The 18,242-nt window shown below is 45.4% G+C and overlaps 1 protein-coding gene across 1 annotated transcript in view; it reads right to left on the reverse strand.

Moving 5' to 3' along the window:
- The window catches only part of LOC134224851 (choline-phosphate cytidylyltransferase B-like), an 81,544-nt gene extending 78,434 nt beyond the window's left edge, over positions 1-3,110 (reverse strand). The window contains exon 1 of the mRNA XM_062704486.1: positions 2,653-3,110. The gene's annotated coding sequence lies outside the window, so the exon portion shown is untranslated. The remainder of the gene's footprint in view (positions 1-2,652) is intronic.
- Positions 3,111-18,242: the final 15,132 nt, after the last annotated feature.

Consider the following 18,242-nt stretch of genomic DNA (forward strand, 5'->3'; position numbering starts at 1 on the left):
TTGAACCTGCTACCCTAAGTTTTGAAATTTTCACCATGAGCTCATGGAAGAATGGTGGTTGGAAATCGATAAAATGTATGGGAAAACGTTGTATTTCGCAAATTTATGGGAAATAGTGGTGTTTTAGAAGAAAGTAATGACACAGATAACAGATATTTAGGCTAGAACAAATTTTATTGAAAATCCTGTGTAAATTTTTGAATTGATATACGTTGGCCCACTACTGCCATCTACTCAACTGATTGCGGCAGTACATACGAACGCAGCTGATAAGCAACCGTCGAACGCAGCCAATGTATTTGACAGCCGCATTCGGGCTGCGTTTTCAATGAAAATGATCCTTGCGCCATCTCCAATCGATTGCCAAACGCGGTCCCAAGTTGAAATACATTTGAATTAACGGTTGCGGATGTTTACACACGTATCGGATGCCAGCCTCAATATCTGTTATCTGTGGTAATGATAAGAAATGAAGTATGAGGTGAAAAGATGATCTTCTGCACTTAGTTTGCACTGATTAGTAGTTCTATAGTGATGGAATTTCGATTTTACTACCACCACAGATAACAGATATTGAGGCTGGCATCCGATACGTGTGTAAAGATCCGCAACCGTTAATTCAAATGTATTTCAAATTGGGACCGCGTTTGGCAACCGATTGGAGATGGCGCAAGGATCATTGTTATTGAAAACGCAGCCCGAATGCGGCTGTCAAATGCAGCGGCTGCGTTCGACGGTTGCTAATCAGCTGCATCCGTGTGTACTGCCGCAATCAGTTGAGTAGATGGCAGTAGTGGGCCAATGTATATCAATTCAAAAGTTTACACAGGATTTTCAATAAAAAATTTTCTAGCCTAAATATATGTTATCTGTGCCTTTGGTTACTATCGAAATAAGAGGGAAGTCTCTTCTTTGCTTGGGGTGAACAACATTTATCTGTGTTACTTTGCAACTCAGGCGACATGACTTCGATGTTAACATCCAAAATGCTAAATTCGTTTTGAGTTGGTGGAATGTTTGCTGTTGGTTAGCTGAGGCATTCCAGGCGAGTATGCGCACTTTCTGTTTTCTGCCGCTTAGTATCCGGGGTATGTAAGGTTAAGTCACGAATGGATGCTCTGTAGTTTCGGCGAATAATTACGTAGGAAGCACTTGGTGGGCCATTTTCATGAACATCGGTCTTGTCCAGCTTATTGGACGCCACTCTCACGACGTACTGCGGGAATAATCAACTTTGTAATAATAATTTTGCAAAAAATCTCGAACGCTACGATGGTAAACACATATATATATATATATATATATATATCACGCACACGCAACATCAATCTTTTACGTCATAATGTTTTCATATTCGAATAGCAAATCGTATGATTCTAATGACACGCTGTTTCACCTGTGCCAGCAAGGTCGGCGTTCCACCAATGGCAAAAAAGACGTTGCTCAAGTTGCTCTATTCAGTGCCGTTCCTTTAAATCACGTGCGTGAGACATCTCCATCGACTTGCGATTGCAGTCGCGTCGCGGTCAATTGTAGGCGTATTGATGATAACACATATACACAAACGGAAGCTGACTGAAGACTGTATATTCTGAAATTCAATGTTTACGTCAGATCGACGACATTGCGCAATATGCTATTATAGAAGAATAGCATCCTGCCATTTCCGAACTCTCTTCGGTGTACTTTTACGCGTTTGAATATTGTTTGCCCATTTTTTTGCCATTCTTGTATATTCCTTTATGAAAAATGCTGCACATGATTTCGGAAAAAATGCGTTTCAACCCCGAGCGCAGAAGCAAAAAAGGAAAACGCAAAAACAGGGCACCACCAATGGCACTGCTGCAATGCATCGCACAGTGTTATATTCCTTCAATTAGGCTGACAAAAGATATTCTCATATTTTAATTTTTCCGATTTGTCAATCTGCGAATTTTGACTGATAAAAATGAAGTGTGAAACTGTGTCAGTATTCTTGTCATTTCTAATATTGTTTTTAATTAAGTCTAGAAAAATCAAAATTTTGGCGAATTATATGGCACAAATATCTATCTGTGTGATGCTGATCTACATACATTTATATGAGGCTGCATGCAATGCACCGTAAACAATGTGCACATATAAATAAAAGATTGCTTGCTATTTGAAGTATTCCACCCTTCTTCTTTTCCGTATTATATACAATAAATTAAATAAATTAGTTGTTACATCACCAACAGTCTTCCAGCAATTGGGTGGCGCGATTGTACAACGATAGTTCTTTTCAAGGATTGGGCAAAATGACTCATAGTCACTATCTCTGCCAATATTCAGTTGAATGCATCGCCACAGCGGAACAAAAATCATGACTCGTCTTATGTGACTGCTGTAATGTTATAGGCTTTCGATCAGGACAGGAGAGAGCAGATGACCTTATTTCCATACATTCGAATGACTGCTTTCCCGTGACGTGAAACGAAAATTCCACAACGGGGCACAATAGTAGGTATACACATTTCTGGCAACTTTTCATCGTCATTTTTGTAATTACGTCATATTTTATAAGGTGAACGAATTTGATTTTTCTCAGTGAGCAATGTTCCATAACGAGCTACAGCAATAAAGGAAAAACAATATTCGATCAACTTTAACCTTAGCAATTTATCAACGTACCTGTGATTGAGTAGTATGTTAATACGACGACAATGAGATTCACTTGACAATCAGTTTGTCCACCACACGCAGTTTCAATTTCGCACTATAACCAATTTTCACCAAATACCTCGCCTTTTTCTTCTCACCAAGTCAGTGAAACACGCACGAATTCCAACTAGAAATCACTATCCGAAAAGTTCGACCTTGTGCCACTTGAAAGCAAAAATGCACTTCACAGTCAACAAAGAAACAACCGTTTTGGAGCAAACATGGAACGAATAATCTCGCTTTTATTCACGAAGAAAGTCACTTTTCTGATCGATGATGCGCTCAGCCCGCGACCGCACCGTCAGCTGCGAAAACCAAACACAAGAAACGACGAAGCAGTCACGAATACGCGACGAATTTTGACAACTTTACCTTCCGAACTGACGCAGTGGCGACGTTGATTCAGCTCGGCGGATGGCGTGGCGGTCGCGGTGCCCGTGGACGTGATTTCCTTGTATTCGTATAGCAACGCGGCGCCTCGTAAGGATATTTCTAAATGAAGTAGTGGTAGTTCACTTGGTAAGAGTGATTGTACTTCCCGATTGTATAGCGAACCAAGAAAGAAAAGCGCGGAGGAAAACAAATGGATTTTGCCTGTGTTCCTTTCTTCTTCTATAACTCTACATTCCAACTGAAACTTGGCTTGCTTTTCAACTTAGTGTTCTATTAGCATTTCCTCGGTTATTTATTGGAAGCTTTTCTATGCCCGCCGCCATTACATGAGTATGTAACTTGTGTGGCAAGTACAATGGATACACTATGCGCAGGGAGTCGAGAATGTTTCCCACCCGAAACCGGTCCTAGACCGGACCGAAAATCGAACTCGCCATCTCCGGATTGGCAATCCCACGCCTTTGCTCGCAAGGCTAGCTGGAGACCCGCGTGTGTTGCCTTGTGTGCGTGAGCAGTCCTGTAACCGTCTTTTGAGTACGGTGGCCTTCATCAACAGCTGCAAGGTACGTTGCAAAAATCATCGTGGAAACAACACATGCACCTTAACTGACAGCCTGTCTTTTAAATTAGGCAGACTGTGGGTAGTTGATACGACAATAACCACAATTAGTAGCACATAAATTGGCTTTCGAAATTGTGAGAATAATAATCGCTGTAAAAATATCAACATGTACCTATATCATCAAGGTCATCAATGTGATATAGGGTATCCAATCATGGTTTGAACCAAATGGCGGGTTTCAGATGAGCCGTCAAAATAAAGTTGATTTATTTCATTAAAGGGACATGTTAGAACTGCGATTTCTAGTTTGTATGGAAGCTTAGTTCATTATCTTTCTAAAAACAGTCTGGGTGCACATATTTATGCTAAGTTTCATTGAAAAAACTTAATAATTACACAACCTTGATTCGTACCATGGTTTGAACTACACTGTTCATGGTTTGAACTAAATTCGTACCATGGTTTGAACTATTGCAGCAGCCAGCTGCTCCTAAATATAATACTAATCACAGGCATGAAACGCTGAGGAAATCTATAGAAAAGCGAATTTGTTTTACTATTCATCTTCTCGGGGCGTGGGCGGCGCATCAAACGCATATATTAGCGTTGGGGCTGGTGTACATACACCTGATCTGATAAGGCGTATGCGCGTATACGGATAGATGCGGAATGAAAAATTGAGTGCCAAAAGAGTTCGGTTGGTGGGGATTTTGGCAAACGATGGAGAGTAGGCGTGAGACTCGAGTCAGGCAGATGTACGATTTTGGTGAACTGTTCAGCTAGAAGTGAAAACCCGCCATTTTTTCGTCCGGAGCGTCAGTACCACGTGAAACCCGGTAGCCGACGCGGTCGTTGGGGCCGTTATCGGGAGATCCAGACATCATCGGCCTAAACCGCGATTTTCTATTCCGGAGCGCTCGGACAAGCCTATCCGTTCCATATCGCCTTTGTCGTTTAACACGCCGAGCTTGTCTCGACCACCCGCCATCTTTTCGGTCGACGTAATTGGCCCACATAGCTGCCCACCCGGTCGGCGGTGCAGTCTTCAAGAATCGTCGTCATCGTCGGCGTAAAACGCTATCTTTTCGTTCGGAGCGTCCGTACTACAAGAAACCCGGTCCGGGCCACCTGCTTCGCAAGCACGCCGACTACCGCCATCTTGCCGGCCGATATAAACGGCCACTCAGCTGTACCTGTCGGTGGTGCCGCTTTCAAGAAACCCGATCCTCGTCACCTTCAACGAGATCCTAGGAAGATATCCGTCTGAAGCCTTTTTCGCCACCGCACCACGCTTCGACTCCAACGATAACCGCCCTGCCGTCCACCAACCATTGCCGTTACAATAAAACAGTAATTCAAATTTTCTCTTATTTGTTCTAGGACTCCACATCCGAAACTCTCCCCTACTTAATATCGCCCTGGGACCCGGGAGACAAAAGGAGGTCTTTGGTACCCACCCCGGAAGCGGCCGTTGGCTCAAGACCAGCTGCTTGGGGCTTGGGGCTCCCTTCTGGGACCGAGCAATCTCTCCCGTACTCAAGTGTCCGTCTTCCACCGTCATTAGTCGTCTGAGTACACGCGACCGCATGCGTAAGGCAATCAAACTCATCAAATGCTTTAGCCAAGCAAGCCTTTGGCGCAGCAGAGTGTGATTGATTCGCACTCTATACAAATCCCCCCAACCCGTTGTTGGGGGGCATAGAGTGCGATCCTCTCGTTTACTAAACAATGTGCACTCGCTTGACTGTGGGTATATAACAGTAAAGCACATGTGAAGATTGGACAAATCAAGCATCCGAAAGATATTCAATTTGCAAAAGAGCTAACCGCGGTGGAGGTTGGCACTCGGATTCTGATGGCTTTTCCGCAAACGTGACCTTTAAGTGGTCTTGTTGTGTAGGGGTTATCACGCCTATCTAGAGAGTAGCAGGTTGAGGGTTCGAGTCCCTCCAAGACACGTGGATTCTTTTTCGCAAATTTCATATCAATTTGTCCATTTCGAAACATGTGTTGTGCATATGCACTTCCAAGATATTTGACAAAAAAATGGTTTTCGTACGGCCGAGTTGTCGAATAATAGGCAATCAATTCTATTATATGATTCAATTATTCAATTATCACCGATGAAATCTGGAGGAAGATAGAGGAGCGAAGAAAAGCCAAAGCCGCGATAGAGCGATCGAAAACCAGAGGAGCCAAAGTCTTAGCCCGTCAACGATACGCGGCTCTTGAGAAGGAAGTAAAACGCTCATGTCAACGGGACAAGCGAACGTGGGCCGACTCTTTGGCCAACGAAGAAGAGAGAGCCGTCGCAACCGGGGACATTCGCCTCCTCTACGATATCTCGCGACGCTTAAGCGGGGCGAAGCCCAAGTAACAATTCTGTAACTGTTGGGTTTTATATGAATTTTAAAAAGGTTTTATTGTGGGAATAATTAAAGCCTATTGTTTTATGGTGGTCATAAACAATGCTAACGAACAAAGGTTTTATATCACTCTTGAGATATCCATAAAACTCTTATAAACCATGTTTTAAAACTAAACTTTTTGCTAGCTTTGAAGTTTTAATAATAGTTTTATTATTGCTTTCAAATGCGTCATAAAACCAGTTTGGGTCACTGCTTTAAAACAACTCAACGTAACTCGATCTATTCGCCATGTTGAATTTGGAAAGCAGTGTTGCTGTATAACTTATACGTGAATAATGCAGTAAGACGCATAATGAGGTTAGCATATTTTTACCGACATAGTGTTAGTGACATGTGTTTCTGATAAACTTAAGATGCTTCTCATTTTCCAAATTAAAAAAGTAACTAAAAAGGGACAGGTAAAAAATCCCCTGGTCTTAAGAATCTCCGGTGTAATTCAATAATACCAATGAAGGTTTGTCAAAAACAATTTGATTTCTGTCAATATTAATTATGTTCTATGGGCTGGGTTATTTGAAAATTATTCAACTGTAACTCTTATGTTTTGATATTGATTTGAGAAATGAGACACATAAATATGAAATGCTGTTAAATATCATTTTAATTCACGATGGTTTCGAGTTTCCGGTTTCTAAAAAAGTGAAGGAGGAAATAATGTTTGCATTTTTCCTTAAGCACATGTCCTCCTGGTTAAAGAATTTGCCATTGTAACATACACATATTTAATTCCTGCAAATTACACCAAAAATACGAATGGGTAATATTCCATATATTCGTAGATTCACTAATTTCAGGAAATTACTAGCATTCGTGGATTTCTTATACAGATCCGCAAATCCACCGAGAGCTTTTATTTCCACAGATTTGGCATCGTTGCCCATACGATGAAAAAGTACTTCCCGCCTCAGCCACTAGGTTGCATGTTATCGATCCGAAGGCCATCTGTTGTAGGGAAGTGTAATCATGACAAAGTTTTATAGCAAGTTTAAAACGGTCATGAAGTAACCAAGGAGAATTATTGAGGTTATCACAAAAGCCATTGAGCTATTTATCGCCAGATTTTTGTTTTCATAAAAAGGAATGTCGCCATGTTGAAATAATGATCAACGTCATAGTCGTGATTGAAAAAAATACATCAATTACGATCAAATAAACTATTCAATAGTGGAATTCTATTATTTCTGAGGTTTTTTGATAGAAGCAGGATTACTTTATCACAAACTAATTGAAATTGAAATATTTTGAGCATTTTGGAAAATTATTTAATTTCCTGTTTTCATGTGATTATTCGATAATTTCAAGGCGCGTTGATTTTAAGCTTCTACAAACTCAATATTCACGATAAATTTGGTTGCGCATGTCATTCTGTTGTAAGAACTACTTAAATAATTCTCCTTTTTTAACATCAAATCAGAAACATTATTTTCCAAACATCAGCTTTACATAGGGGACATTGTTATCTAGTGAAAATAAAAACAAAAGCAATGGAATGACAATAAATATAACCTATAATATGAAAATTAAACAGTTTTATCGTTACTCTTATGATGGTCACGACAACCTCTTATAGAGTATCAACAAATTCAATACAATGTTTTATTGCAATTTTATTACTACTCTTAATACGGTTTTAATAACTTCTTCTAGATTGGTCCATTAGGCCGGAAGGCTATCTTAATGATGTTATGAAGAGGTTTTGGTGGAGTAATAAGTTTTATTAGCAACTGGTTATGAAAACCTCTTATAGAGCATGATAAATCTTAAAATGTTACTTGGGAGATGAATGCAACGATGCCTGTGAAAGACGCGAATGATCAGTTATTGACCGACCCAACTGACCAGCTGAAACGCTGGTTCGAGCACTTCGAACAACTTTTTCAAGTGCCAGCCAGGCCATCGCCACCTCGGCATGATCTACCTAGGATCCGACGTATAACACGCGTCAATACCGAAGCTCCGTCACTGCTAGAGATTCAAACAGCCATCCAAAGCATGAAATCGAATAAAGCCCCAGGGGTCGACCGCATATCAGCTGAGATGCTCAAAGCTGACCCCATGACATCCGCTCAACTACTGCATCGTTTATTTCGTAATATCTGGGACACCGCAACTTTCCCGGTCGACTGGATGCAAGGTATCTTAGTGAAGGTGCCCAAAAAGGGTGACCTGACTGTATGCGATAACTGGCGAGACATTATGTTGCTGTGTACCGTTCGCAAAGTTCTGTGCAAAATTATCCTAGCCCGGATTCAGGAGAAGATCGATGCGACTCTCCGGCGGCAGCAAGCCGGATTCCGTGCTGGAAGATCCTGTGTGGACCATATTGTCACGCTCCGCATCATTCTGGAGCAGGTCGACGAATTCCAAGAGTCCCTTTACTTGGTATTCATTGACTACGAAAAAGCTTTCGACCGTCTCAATCACGAGAATATGCGGGGCGCCCTGAGACGCAAGAGGGTTCCTGAGAAAATCATCGACCTCATCGAAGCACAGTACGAGGCCTTTTCGTGTAGAGTGCTGCACAATGGGGTTTTGTCCGACCCTTTCCGGGTCGTAGCTGGTGTGAGGCAAGGATGTATTCTATCACCGTTACTGTTCCTCATCGTAATCGATGAGATTCTGGTAGATGCGATTGACCATGAACCAAACCGCGGGCTGTTATGGCACCCTATAACCATGGAGCACTTAAACGACTTCGAATTGACTGATGACGTTGCACTCCTCGCGCAACGGCGCTCTGATATGCAGCTCCTCCTCGGCAGGTTTAGTCATCAACGTCAACAAAACCAAATCGTTGGATGTAAACACGATGACTCCTTCCAGTTTCACAGTAGCCGGGCAACCAGTGGAGAATGTTGAAAGCTTCCAATATCTTGGTAGCCAAATAGCGTCAGACGGCGGTACCAAGATCGACATAGGCGCACGGATCAAGAAAGCAAGGGGTGCCTTTGCGAGTTTAAGGAATATCTGGAAAAACAGGCAGATAAGTGAACGCACCAAAATACGAATTTTCAACTCTAACGTGAAATCTGTGCTGTTATACGCTAGCGAAACATGGTGTGTATCAGTGGAGAACACTCAACGGCTGCAGGTGTTCATTAACGGATGCCTGCGGTATATAATTCGGGCCTGGTGGCCTCACAACTGGATCTCAAACAACGAGCTCCATCGTCGTTGTCACCAGAGGCCGATAGCAACAGAAATTCGGGATCGGAAGTGGGGCTGGGTCGGCCACACTCTACGTAGGGGTGGAAACGAAATCTGTAAACAAGCATTAAATTGGAACCCAGCGGGACATCGCAGCAGAGGCAGACTCAGAGGCTCATGGCGGCGAAGCCTCAATAAAGAAATAAAAGAAATCTACCGAAATCTAACCTGGCAACAGGTTAAAGCGATAGCCGGGCAACGCTCAGGATGGAGATCTTTCAAGTCGGCCTTTTGCCCCACCGTAGGTGTACAGGATCCATAAGTAAGTAAATTCAATTATTCTCCACGCTCAGAAATGAGCATTAATGAAAACAAGAGGAAGGGTGAGTTTCTGAATTCTCCACTTCCTTCTAAGAAGCAAGGTTTCAAGACCGTCCTGCCAGAGCGCGGAAAAATAGAAGGAAGCTGGAGACTTCAGATGTTCCTTCTAACTCTAACATTGGAAATAATTTTTCTCTTATCGAACTGAGCAATCCGTTCGATTTGATTCATGACGAAACTGAGCAAATCGAATCTACCTCTAGCCTAGGTGATTCGATTCATGCGATTTTATTGATTTTTCTGGCTTTCGGAATGAGATTTTGGGTAACCTTCAGGGAATAAAAGTTTCATTTCAGATTGCCGGGTAGGGTAACGACGATCGCAAACGTCTTCTTCAGTATTTAACTGAGAAGCGGCAAAAATTCTTCACGTACGACGACAAAACTGAGCGATTTTTCAAAGTCGTCTTGAAAGGTCTCCCCAGTGATGATAAATCACTGGATGAGTTTAAAATTGAAATTCCTCAATTACTTGGATTTCTACCAGTCCAAATAATTAAGATGAAAAAGAAATCTCGCTCTGGTACTTCCAGAGGAATAGTTCTCAAAAAATTTATTTAGTTCACTTTCACAAAAGTGAACTAAATAATATGAAAAGTTTGAAAAAGACCTGCATTATGTCCCATGTCCGTGTTACATGGGAACATTTCCGCAGGCCTGGGGGAAATTTCCAAAACCCCACTCAATGCCAAAAGTGCCACATGGATGCTAAATGCATGATTTATGGTGGAACTTCTCACGCCAAGGACGCTTGTCGTGTGAGAGAAGATTCCAATAAATTTCGATGTGACAATTGTGGGGGCAATCACAAATCCAATTTCTGGGAATGCCCTTCATGCAAAAAAGTATTGAATTCCCGCGCAAAGTTGATGACGGGAAATTCTAATAGGATCCAAGATTCGCCGGGTAAAAATATTACAAACGCTCTAAATCCGCATTCCAGGGCAGCAGGGACTATGTCCAAGGGCTTGACGATCCCTCCCCAGGCCATCTGCGAGTTGTGGCGCCTGCCTAGGATGTGGTGGGGTTTGACAGTGGGCCCTGTTAAACCTCTATAAAAAGCTGCATGAATCCGCAAGTAGGCTCCGCCAAAGCGACCGTGTGCCGCTCAAAGCGCACAAGCCCAAGTCCTGGTGTTAGGTGGGACGCTAAACAGACCTGACACGACGGCCCTCCGACGAGACAGGAGGTTTGCGCAGGCCCAATAAGCCGCCTATAAAAACAACCATTACGAACAACATAGAAGATAATACGACTCGATACAATCGGCAACGACCTAGGCGACGAATAAAGGATCACGATTGGAAGCTTGGAACATGGAACTGCAAGTCGCTAGGCTTCGCAGGTTGCGACAGGATAATCTACGATGAATTACATCCCCGCAACTTCGATGTCGTAGCGCTGCAGGAAATCTGCTGGACAGGACAGAAAGTGTGGAAAAGCGGGCATCGAGCGGCTACCTTCTACCAAAGCTGTGGCACCACCAACGAGCTGGGAACCGGCTTCATAGTGCTGGGAAAGATGCGCCAACGCGTGATTGGTTGGCAGCCAATCAACGCAAGGATGTGCAAGCTGAGGATTAAAGGCCGTTTCTTCAACTATAGCATCATCAACGTGCACTGCCCACACGAAGGGAGATCCGACGACGAGAAAGAAGCGTTCTATGCGCAGCTGGAGCAGACATACGATGGATGCCCACTGCGGGACGTCAAAATCGTTATCGGTGACATGAACGCTCAGGTAGGAAGGGAGGAAATGTATAGACCGGTCATCGGACCGGATAGTCTGCATACCGTATCGAACGACAACGGCCAACGATGCATAAACTTTGCAGCCTCCCGCGGAATGGTAGTCCGAAGCACTTTCTTCCCCGTAAGAATATCCACAAGGCCACATGGAAATCACCTAATCAAGTAACGGAAAACCAAATCGACCACGTTCTAATCGACGGTAAATTCTTTTCCGACATCACGAACGTACGCACTTACCGCAGTGCGAATATTGAATCCGACCACTACCTCGTCGCAGTATGTCTGCGCTCAAAACTCTCGACGGTGATCAACACGCGTCGGAGTCGTCCGCCGCGGCTTAACATTGGGCGGCTACAAGACGGTAGACTAGCCCAAGACTACGCGCAGCAGCTGGAAGTGGCACTCCCAACGGAAGAGCAGCTAGGCGCAGCATCTCTTGAAGATGGCTGGAGAGATATTCGATCCGCCATTGGAAGCACCGCAACCGCTGCACTAGGCACGGTGGCTCCGGATCAGAGAAACGACTGGTATGACGGCGAATGTGAGCAGTTAGTTGAGGAGAAGAATGCAGCATGGGCGAGATTGCTGCAACACCGCACGAGGGCGAACGAGGCACGATACAAACGGGCGCGGAACAGACAAAACTCGATTTTCCGGAGGAAAAAGCGCCAGCAGGAAGATCGAGACCGTGAAGAGACGGAGGAACTGTACCGCGCTAATAACGCACGAAAGTTCTATGAGAAGTTGAATCGTTCACGTAAGGGCCACGTGCCGCAGCCCGATATGTGTAAGGACATAAACGGGAACCTTCTTACGAACGAGCGTGAGGTGATCCAAAGGTGGCGGCAGCACTACGAAGAGCACCTGAATGGCGATATGGCAGACAACGGTGGCGGTATGGTAATGAACCTAGGAGCACGCGCGCAGGACATGCGACTTCCAGCTTTGAACCTCTAAGAAATCCAGGAGAAGATCAGCCGGCTGAAAACAACAAATCCCCTCGAGTTGACCAACTTCCAGGAGAGCTGTTTAAATGCGGTGGTGAAGCACTGGCTAGAGCGCTGCACTGGGTGATTACCAAGGTTTGGGAGGATGAGGTTCTGCCGAAGGAGTGGATGGATGGTGTCGTGTGTCCCATCTACAAAAAGGGCGATAAGCTGGATTGTAGCAACTACCGCGCAATCACATTGCTGAACGCCGCCTACAAGGTACTCTCCCAAATTTTATGCCGTCGACTAACACCAATTGCAAGAGAGTTCGTGGGGCAGTACCAGGCGGGATTTATGGGTGAATGCTCTACCACAGACCAGGTGTTCGCCATACGTCAGGTATTGCAGAAATGCCGCGAATACAACGTGCCCACACATCATCTATTTATCGACTTCAAAGCCGCATATGATACAATCGATCGGGACCAGCTATGGCAGCTAATGCACGAAAACGGATTTCCGGATAAACTGATACGGTTGATCAAGGCGACGATGGATCGGGTGATGTGCGTAGTTCGAGTTTCAGGGGCATTCTCGAGTCCCTTCGAAATCCGTAGAGGGTTACGGCAAGGTGATGGTCTTTCGTGTCTGCTATTCAACATCGCTTTGGTGGGAGTAATACGAAGGGGAGGGATTGACACGTGTGGTATGATTTTCACGAAGTCCGTCCAGTTATTTGGCTTCGCCGACGACATTGATATCATGGCACGTAACTTTGAGAGGATGGAGGAAGCCTACATCAGACTGAAAAGCGAAGCTAAACATATTGGACTTGTCATCAATACGTCGAAGACAAAGTGCATGATAGGAAGAGGCTCAAGAGAGGTCAACAGAGGTCACCACGAGTTTCTTTTCGTGGTGACGAAATCTAGGTGGTTGAAGAATTCGTGTACTTGGGCTCACTGGTGACCGCCGATAACGATACCAGCAGAGAAATTCGGAGACGCATAGTGGCTGGAAATCGTACGTACTTTGGACTCCGCAAGACGCTCCGATCGAATAGAGTTCGCCGCCGTACCAAACTGACTATCTACAAAACGCTTATAAGACCGGTAGTTCTCTACGGACACGAGACCTGGACGATGCTCGTGGAGGACCAACGCGCACTGGGAGTTTTCGAAAGGAAAGTGTTGCGTACCATCTATGGTGGGTGCAGATGGCGGACGGTACGTGGAGGAGGCGAATGAACCACGAGTTGCATCAGCTGTTGGGAGAACCATCCATCGTTCACACCGCGAAAATCGGAAGACTGCGGTGGGCCGGGCACGTAGCCAGAATGTCGGACAGTAATCCGGTGAAAATGGTTCTCGACAACGATCCGACGGGAACAAGAAGGCGAGGTGCACAGCGGGCAAGGTGGATCGATCAGGTGGAGGACGACTTGCGGACCCTCCGCAGACTGCGTGGTTGGCGAAGTGCAGCCTTGAACCGAGCTGAATGGAGAAGTCTTTTATGTGCAGCACAGGCCACTCCGGCCTTAGTCTGATGATAAATAAATAATCTAAATCCGCAATCGGTCGAGCAATATTCATACCACCACAATCAATTCTAATTTTTCAAACGTACCTACCTACACAAGCATCGGCAGGCAAAATTTCGTTTCTGAAAATTTACCGACGATGATTTTCATACCCATTTTTCAATGGAAAATAACGGTCGTACTGACGATTCAGGTAGCATATCTGCCTCCGATTTTGATTTTCTAACTGAACAATTGCATCACATGATTGGTGCAATGTTCAAAGCAAACACCAAAATAGAAGCTGTTCAGGTTGGTATCAAATTTACTTAAACAATTGTTATTGGACTTCGTTTTAATGAATCCAAACATTTTTTGGAAATTTTAAATTGGTGTACCCGCTCTTTAAAGAGTAAGGAAGAGCAATTATTCAACTTCCTAACAGTCAATAATGTGCATATTGCCATTATAACTGAAATGTATTTAAAACCTGGAATCTTCATCAAAAGAGATTCAAATTAATCGGTGCGCAGCGCTAGCGTGGGTCACTTAACTTACTCCTCGGCTACGCCGGTAGGGGTTATGGACGGCCCATGGTTTGTGGGGGCGATGAACCGCAAACGCGATGGGATTTCGGCCTTCGAGGTGGCGACGGAACAGCTGGACGCCATCATCGACTTTGCGTCATCGAAGCATAATATCAGTAAGGACCTCAAGATGAGCTTGCTGAAACTTCGAAAGTCGATGTTGGACGCCAAGCTGGAGAGAGCTATCGGGACGGCCAAGTGTAAACCCGTGAAATCCGTGGAGTCGAGGTCTACCCAGACTAAGGCGCAAGGATTCGCGGACTCGGGCAAGGTCGAATCGACCGAGGGCGTGCCAGCGAAGACGGTGGTGCCAAAGTCTACCCAGACTGAGGCTCAAGTATTCGCGGGCACGTCGGGGGTGACTGCTCCAAACGAAGCAGACACAAAAACGGGGGAGACAATCTCCAGGGGATGAGCTCCCTGGGGGCCGCTCCAAAACGCGGAGGGTTACTACCCCGAACAAGGGTAGTGGGGCTGGGAAGCTGAACCCCGGCCAGGTACCTCCAAAACCGGGGGAGGAAGGACGTGTAAAGGTCCGTCCACCCAGGAAAAACGGTGGTAAGGGGTTACGGCTTGCTAATGCACGAACACGGTTTTCCGGATAAACTGACACGGTTGATCAAAGCGACGATGGATCGGGTGATGTGCGTAGTTCGAGTTTCAGGGGCATTCTCGAGTCCCTTCGAAACCCGCAGAGGGTTACGGCAAGGTGATGGTCTTTCGTGTTTGCTATTCAGCATCGCTTTGGAAGGGGTAATACGAAGAGCAGGGATTAACACGAGTGGTACAATTTTCAATAAGTCCGTTCAGCTATTTGGTTTCGCCGACGACATAGATATTATGGCACGTAACTTTGAGAAGATGGAGGAAGTCTACATCAGACTGAAGAGGGAAGCTAAGCGGATCGGACTAGACATCAACACGTCGAAGACGAAGTACATGATAGGAAGAGGTTCAAGAGAAGACAATGTGAGCCACCCACCGCGAGTTTGCATCGGTGGTGACGAAATCGAGGTGGTAGAAGAATTTGTGTACTTGGGCTCACTGGTGACTACCGAAAATGACACCAGCAGAGAAATTCGGAGACGCATAGTGGCTGGAAATCGTACGTACTTTGGACTCCGCAAGACGCTCCGATCGAATAGAGTTCGCCGCCGTACCAAACTGACAATCTACAAAACGCTAATTAGACCGGTAGTCCTCTACGGACACGAGACCTGGACGATGCTCGTGGAGGACCAACGCGCACTTGGAGTTTTCGAAAGGAAAGTGCTGCGTACCATCTATGGTGGGGTGCAGATGGCGGCCGGTACGTGGAGGAGGCGAATGAACCACGAATTGCATCAGCTGTTGGGAGAACCATCCATCGTTCACACCGCGAAAATCGGACGACTGCGATGGGCCGGGCACGTAGCCAGAATGTCGGACAGTAACCCGGTGAAAATGGTTCTCGACAATGATCCGACGGGCACAAGAAGGCGAGGTGCGCAGCGGGCAAGGTGGATCGATCAGGTGGAAGATGACTTGCGGACCCTCCGTAGACTGCGTGGTTGGCGACGTGTAGCCATGGACCGAGCCGAATGGAGAAGACTCTTATGACGCACAGGCCACTTCGGCCTTAGTCTGATTAAATAAATATAAGGGGTTACGGCAAGTTGAGAGCTCTCAGCCGCACCAGACCAGGGAAATAGAGGGGGATGACGCCTCCTGGACCCTGGTCAAGAACAAGAGGAAACCGAAGACGTCAAGGGCCGAAAAGAAGGCCCAGGCGAATGAGGGTAGCAAGAAGTCTAGGGTAGGCGCCAATCGCGATGCCCTAGTCATCACGGCTAAGACGGACGAAGCTAAGTACTCGGACGTCTTGAAGGCGATGAGGAGTGACGTCAAGCTCGGCGAACTCGGCGCCGTCGTACGTCGAATAAGACGTACCCGGATGGGCGAGATGATCCTCGAGCTGAAGCGAGGCGTCTCGCAAAAGGGCGCCGCCTACAAGAAGTTGGCGGAGGAAGTCCTAGGCGAGACGGTCAAGGTGAGGGCACTCACGACGGAGGTAAATCTAAGGGTTAAAGACCTGGACGAGATCACCGAAGTTGAAGATCTCGCCACCGCACTGCGACGACAGTGTGAAGTGGAGACGCCCACCGCAACCGTTCGGCTACGGAAAGGTCCGGCAGGGACGCAGGAAGCATTGGTTCGGCTATCTGCAGTTTGGTGTGCGTAGGTTTAGAGGAAACGGCGGAACACGTGTTGTTCGTGTACCCGCGTTTTCGCGCAATGCGTGACCACATGCTTGCCACATGTGGTCTGGACACTACCCCGGACAACCTAGTCCGGAGGATGTGTAAAGATTAAGTTGGCTGGAACGCCGTTTTATCGGCTATCGTCCAAATCGTCTCGAAGCTACATAGAAGGTGGCGCGTGTACTCAAGGAGGGCTAGTTCAGGCGCAAATGAGAGGTGGTCCAAGGGTTCGGAGTCGGCTTCATGGGTCATACCGGTGCCCTGTGGACGAACTCGATCCTTTTATCGAACAAGTGGCCGCGCGAAGAACAACATGGTATCGTCGCTTTCGCTACGTCGGTCAACCAGGCGGGTTCCGAGCCCGAGGACGGAAAGGGGTCCTCGTCAAGGCTGGGGCAGGCGTAGGCACCGCGCCTCTGTGTGTTGGCGAATAGACCCTATCGCAGAGAGGTCAATTTGGGGTACACGCGGCATCATCATTCTTGATACCTGTCGTGCAGAGGGAAGCAGGCGCGAAGTCGACCCTTCCCATCTTCCGACGACATAGGGCGTTGTAAGGCCACCTGGAAAGCCGGCAATGCGCTGGCACGATACCATGGTGTCTTGTGAGACTTGTAGTTATCGCCCAATACGCTTGCTTTTTTCAATAAGTAAACTGCTTGAAAAGATTATTTTTAATAGATTGATGGTTCATATTCAGGGCCGAATTTAGCGGAAATTTTATGTACCAAAACCAATCTTTTGTGATCAACCAACTGGTCGCAGTGGAAAATGTACCCAACAAGGAAAAAAAATCTTTTTTGTACATTTTGGGGCCCCCTTCCGGCTCAATCCGGCCCTGTTCATATTAATGACAATTCCACTTTTGCTGATGAGCAATTTGATTTTCGCCATAGACATTCAACCACTCATCAGTTGTTAAGGGTTACGAATTTAATTCGATCTAACAAATCTGAAGGATAAACGACTGGAGTTGCTCTTCTTGATATAGAGAAAGCATTTGGCAGTGTTTGGCATGAAGGTTTGATTGTAAAATTGAAGAATTTCAGTTTTCCTCTGTACATTATTAAACTGATCCAAAATTATTTTCAGATCGCTCACTTCAGGTAAACTATCAGAATTCTAAATCTGATAGATTACCTGTAAGAGCTGGTGTTCCCAAAGGCAGCATACTGGAGCCCATATTTAATAATATTTTTACTTCTGTGTTACCTGACTTACCTTCAGGGTGTCAGCAATCTTTGTTTGCAGATGACAAGGGCCTTTCAGCCGAAGGGCGAAGCCTTCGTGTCATTTGTAGTAGATGGCAAAAGAGTTTGGATATTTTCTCCAGTTACTTGCCAAAATGGAAAATTTCCCTGAATGTTTCTAAAACTCAGCTTATAATTTTCCCACATAAGACGAAACCTTCTAGCAGACATATTGTTACTATGAATGGGGTTCCAATTAATTGGTCTAGCAAAGCTAAATATTCAGGACTTCTTAGGTTAAGTTTAGTTTAAAAAATTAACTTAACTTAAATTAACTTGATTGTTCGTACGGTCGAATCGTTGAATGTTATAGACCTTGTTATATGCAATATGATATACAATATGAAATCTGTATACGAGTGAGTTTGAAAGC

Source organism: Armigeres subalbatus, chromosome 3 (assembly GCF_024139115.2).
Source record: "Armigeres subalbatus isolate Guangzhou_Male chromosome 3, GZ_Asu_2, whole genome shotgun sequence".
Classification (NCBI taxonomy): domain Eukaryota; kingdom Metazoa; phylum Arthropoda; class Insecta; order Diptera; family Culicidae; genus Armigeres; species Armigeres subalbatus.